Below are 5,655 nucleotides of genomic sequence, written 5' to 3'. Positions count from 1 at the left end.
TGTTGCCTCTTTCTCCTTCTTCCCCCTCAACAAGAGAAGCACACACACCAGGCCTGGGACTCAGTGCTGCTGCTGTGGCCGCCCCAGAGCACCAACTGGGTGCTGAAGTTGGGAGCTTGAATCTCACCGCCAGCTGCTGCGTAATCCTGGTCATGTGGTTGCTCTTGCCTTTCCCCGCAAGACATCCTGCTTTTCCTGTGTGCTCAAATTATGCGATGTCCAAAATAATAAAAGTAAACCTCCAAAGGAACAAAAGGTTCCAAAGCTTGGCAGAGGAGCGGCCACAGTGAGTGCAAAGCAGGTGGGGAGGGAGGCTGCCATGAGCGTCATCAGAATTTATGTTGCGGGTACAGGACATCTTTTCGTCATCCTCTATCTGGCTCAGTCTAGCAGATTTGGAATGAAATGCCTCAACAACAGTTGTTTTAAATTGCTTTTGATCTCAGCAAGCAGTTCAATTCCAAATTTTCTGATTATTTCTACCTTTAAGTATTTTTATTTATTTACGTGTTTTAGGGGATCAGCTGTCCCCTGCCTACACCCATGGATGCTGCTGTTACAAGCCCCCCGGAATAGCATGCTGCAAGGTTGCTGGTACTCTGTGAAAGGCAGCCCCACGGCTCCCGGGTGAGGTTAGAGGCCACAGGCAGGAGGGCTGGCCCAGTTGGCCTCGCAGGGAGGATGGAGACTGAGCAAGTGCCTTCACTGTTGGCTTTCATGCATGCCCAAATGTTGCAGAGGGCCACAGAAAACGCCGCAAGGGCCGTGTGATCACCCACCCTGACCTAAGGCTACAGGGGATGCTGCTGCTGGAGAGTGCCAGGGGGTGTTATGCCAGGCAGTCTGTCCTGCACTTCCTAAGAGAGGCCACTGCGCCCAAGTTCAGGGCAGAATGCTTGTCCCTCATCCTTGTTGGAAGTAAAATTCAGCTGCCCATCCAATCGGCTTTTTGTACTTTGAATGGTAATACAACTTAGGTACTGTACTCTGAACTGCACCATTATATTGTAAACTGCCCCGTCGTCTTTGGATGAAGGACAGTATATAAATTTAATAAATAAATAAAATTAAATATTGTCTTTCGCCTTAGGTAGGAGGATGTTAGGCTGGGCCTTACTAAGAAGCTACTTAAATGTTAGGAGAAAGCATGTGATAAGGTGCAAATAACGGGGGAGAGGAAGCCAACCTCCTGAAGCAGATTCCATAGCCAGCGCACGAGAACTGGAAGTCCCCCTTGTAGAAAGGACTCTACAAACAGAAAGAGGTGCTGCATGTACTTTTGTTACCCAAGAAAATCTTAATAAAAACATTTTTTTAAACCAAAAAAACCCCTCCTTATTTCCCCCAACAGACAGACAGGAGTCGGTGATGCTATTGACCTCCTCATTCAAACCATTTAGGCCAGGCCAAGGGGAACGATCTGACCTTCTAGCCAATGGTCAGGGGGGATGGACATCTTCTTGAGCAATCGCCTTTATAGTGGGCCTATAGATCTCTCATAACTTTTTATGATTTTACTGCATGGTTTTAATGTTTTGTAAATGACTATGATGTGTGGCATACCACAGTAGCATATAAATAACCCATTAACCCCCCCCCCCTCCAAGAAAACCCCCCACATTTTAAAAGGGCATGGGATGTCAATCAAATCAACCAAGGGTCTGGTTAAAAAGGAACATTTTTGCCTGGCGCCTGAAGGTGTATAATGAAGGTACCAGCTGAAATTCCCTGGGGAGAGCATTCCACAGATGGGGAGCCGCTGCAGAGAAGGCCCGTTCTCGTGTTGCCACCTTCCAGACCTCTCGAGGAGGCACACAAAGAAAGGCCTCAGAAGATGATCTCTGAGTCCAGTTAGATTGATATGGAAAGAGGTGGTCCTGAGCAACTTAAAGCTTTATAGGTCAAAACCAGCACTTTGAATTGGGCCTGGAAACTAATTGGTAGCCAGTGCAGTCGGACCAGGATCAGTGTAATATGCTCAAACTGTCTTGCTCCGGTGAGCTACCTGGCCGCTCAATTCTGCACTAGCTGAAGTTTCCGAACCATCTTCAGAGGCAGACCTATGTATAGCACATTGCAGTAATCTAACCTTGAGGTTACCAGAGCATAGACAACAGTAGTTAGGTTATTCCTGTCCAGAGAAGGGCGTAGCTAGGTCACCAGCCAAAGCTGATGGAAGGCGCTGAGGCAAAGGATCCAGGAGTAGCCCCAAGCTACGAACCTGCTCCTTCAGGGGAAGTGTAACCCCATCAAGAGCAGGCGACCTCCCACCCATCTGGTCTAGGGAACCACCCACTAACAGTCTTATCTGGATTGAGCTTCAGTCTGTTGGCTGTCATCCAGTCCATTATTGAGGCAAGACACTGGTCCAGCACTTCCACTGCCTCACCTACAGATGTAAAGGAGAAATAGAGCTGAGTGTCATCAGCATACTGCTGACAACATACTCCGAACCTCCGGATAACCCCACCCAGCAGTTTCATGTAGATGTTAAACAACATGGGTGACAGGACTGAGCCCTGTGGAACCCCATACTGAAGGTTCCACAGGGCAGAAAAGCATTCCCCAAGGAACACTCTCTGGGAACAACCATCCAAGTAGGACTGGAACCACTGCAAAGCAGTGCCACCCACTCCAAGTTTGGAGAGTCGCTCCAGAAAGATACCATGGTCGATGGTATTGAAAGCCACTGAGAGGTTGTGAAGAATGAACAGGGACATGTTTCCCTTGTCTCTCTCTCAACAGAGATCATCATACAGGGCGACCAAAGCAGTTTCTGTGCCAAAACCCCGATTGAAATGGTTCCATAAAATCAGTTTCTTCCCAAAGCGCCTGGATCTGGTCTATTTATTTTTATTAAATAAGGCGAATAAATAATATTACTAATGGACTCTCAGACATGTTGGACCATTTTTTCGGGACTGCTGCATGCAAATGGAGGAGCGAGCAGGGAGCAAAAGCCTTTGCTGAAGCCTGTGTGTGCATGACCATGGAGCTGTTGGTTCTGCCTTGCATTTGCCCAGTGGCAGACTCTGGGTTCTCAAATTTCAGTGGTGCCATGTGCAATGCTAAAATTCAGCACCGCTCTCCTCTCATGCTCCACTCTGCAGCATTGTTTTGGCGCCCCCTGAAGTGACCATCCATCCTATGCACTATATGTGGGAGATTTTGCAGTCAGTCTAACAATGCATATTCTTGCTTGTTAGCACATGAAAGTGTTAAGACCATAAAGCTTTATAGCTGATTGGTAGAGAAGGCTCTGTTCAACATAAATTCCCCTCCTCTTCTAAGAGGAGAATACAGTGGAACCTCAAGTTGCAGACATAATCCGTCCCGGAGGCACGTCTGCAACTCAAAGCGTTCACATCCAGAAACGCCGCGTCTGCACATGCATGCAGCGCAATTTAGCGCTTCTGCGCATATGCAAGCGGTGAAACCCAGAAGTAACCCATTCCAGTACTTCCTGGTTGCCACGGGACGTAATGCGAAAAGACGCAACATGAAGCGGACGCAACACAAGGTATGACACTATAGTATTTCCTGTTCCTTTTCTCTTTCTCTCTTTCTTCAGCCAATGATGGAGGAAGACAGGCTTCCTCTTGTTCCATCATGAGTCACATGCCTGAAGCTGTTTTGCTGCAAATACAAGTATTTTCCCTGCAATTATTTTAATGCTATTGCTGCTAAGGATTAATGCTTGGCTGTGATTAAACTATGTTTTTCAGTTTACTTTTCAATCTCTAGTTTGTTTCTTTGAAAAATAGGTAACAAAGGGGGAGATCAGCCTAATGGCTAATTCATATGCTTTCAATTAAACTGCCTAAAATGAGGTTGAAACTCTGCTTAGCCCTATTATTTAAAACACAAGCGATAAGCTGATTTTGTCTGTTAACTCACACATGTCTGTCTAGATGGATAAAATACAGTTAATCTATTCCCTTGTCACCTACCTAATAAAACATTTCACTTTACACCAGCGTTTCCCAAACTTGGTGTTAAGTTGTGGGTGAACATATTAGATGACACAGCGATTCTTCAAACAGCTCTTGTTTACACTTCCGGGTTGGCGCCTCTGGCAATGGCGGATTTCCTCTGATCGGGAGCAATCCACTCCTTGGAAATTAGGGTCTGAATTGCCACGGCGAGGCGGAGACCCGTTAGAAACCACGGGTGGAAGAAGCCCGTGGACTTGGGATTCGGCAGGTACCTTTTGCGCCTCCCCTACTCGCGGGGAGACCCGGTTTCTGGGCTCTGGAGCGACGTGGGGTGAGCGGCACGGTACATCGAATCAAACGCTTCTTTCAAGGGTGAAACCGCATTGCTGTTGCCAGAAAGCGTCAACTTTTCCTGTGGGACATTTGGACTCTAAGTAACTATTTGTAAGTAAAACAGAAAATTGGATTTTTTAAACATCGTAATTTGGCATTGAAACGGGAAGGACTAAACAGGAAGTCCGCCTTCCGTTTTGTAAACAGATCAAAGCAAAGACGTCGCAAGTTAAAGCCTGGGTAAAGTATTTTGTAAAACATTAAACTTTCATCATTTAAGATATCAAACCCCCCCTTGGAAGCAGGAGAAGAGGGGGGAATTATTTGTGGACTGTTTAAACCTGCAGGAGAGTGAGCGAGACGAGATAATTTACCACTGTTTCGAGCCTGGGATTGGGCTGTCAAAAAGATTGACGATTTGAGAAAATTAATAACTGGGAATGGAATACATCCTGATGGACAGTTGAATAAGAGATTTATATTATTTTTATTGTTCTCTTGGCACTTAAAAAGGAGAAAAGGTGAATGGTAACTTTGTTATTGGATTTGGACTTGGAATCATAAGGACAAATACAAATAGAAATTGTTTCCTATAGAGGGAGCCTTTGAAACTGTTGCAACAGCGAAGTGGAACTTTTCACTAAGAACTAAGGACTGTGCGAAATACGCGACCTTGGATAAGACCCTGGATAAGAATGGCAAAACAAGAAGTTCTAGTGAATGCATTTTACAAAATAAATGCTCTGTTGGAACAACTACACGAGAAGACGGACTTGACGGTAAAGAAAATTGACAATTTGGGACAAAATGTAACTGATTTGGAACAAAAAGTGAACATTTTTACAGGAACTACTCGGGATGTGACTCAGGAACCCATTTTGAAATGGCAAGCTCTGGAGAAGATGATGGAACAAACTGCTTCTGTATCTCAATAAACTCAAGTGGAGGTTTTGGACCCACAGAAACAAATTGATGGACATAAGCTGAACTCAGAGGTGATGGAGCTTGAGAGTCAGATTTGGAGAGACGGTGCCCCGCTTGGACTGGGAAGATGGGCAGATTTCCATATGGAGGGAGGCACTGAGGGAGAGATTGGAGATGCAGTGCCCTTTAGCCTCAAAGGGTCTTTGGAGTATGTCCTGGAACATCTTTTGGATTACAGCTTCGAATATAGAGTATGGGCAAACTTGTTGAGATGGAATCAAGGAGTTGCTAAGATGGAAACCCTTTGGGACTTAATCTTTGGCATCAAAAGAAATCTGCAGACAGGACAGTGAGAAGAGTTAAGAGCCTCGGATAGAAGAGCACCAGGTTGATGGACTATATGGAACTGATAGAAAAGACTGACAAAATCCGAGACCAGGGAGAAGAGACGGTGAAAGAAGAT

The 5,655-nt window shown here is 45.7% G+C and overlaps 1 long non-coding RNA gene across 2 annotated transcripts in view; it reads left to right on the top strand.

The window, feature by feature from the left end:
- Positions 1 to 5,655, top strand: part of LOC310680200 — a 179,585-nt gene that overhangs the window by 151,731 nt on the left and 22,199 nt on the right. The gene's annotated exons all lie outside the window — the stretch shown is intronic.

Source organism: Podarcis tiliguerta, assembly GCF_965153285.1.
Source record: "Podarcis tiliguerta genome assembly, chromosome: 6".
NCBI classification, from domain to species: Eukaryota; Metazoa; Chordata; class Lepidosauria; order Squamata; family Lacertidae; genus Podarcis; species Podarcis tiliguerta.
This window is presented reverse-complemented; position numbering and strand designations above follow the sequence as displayed.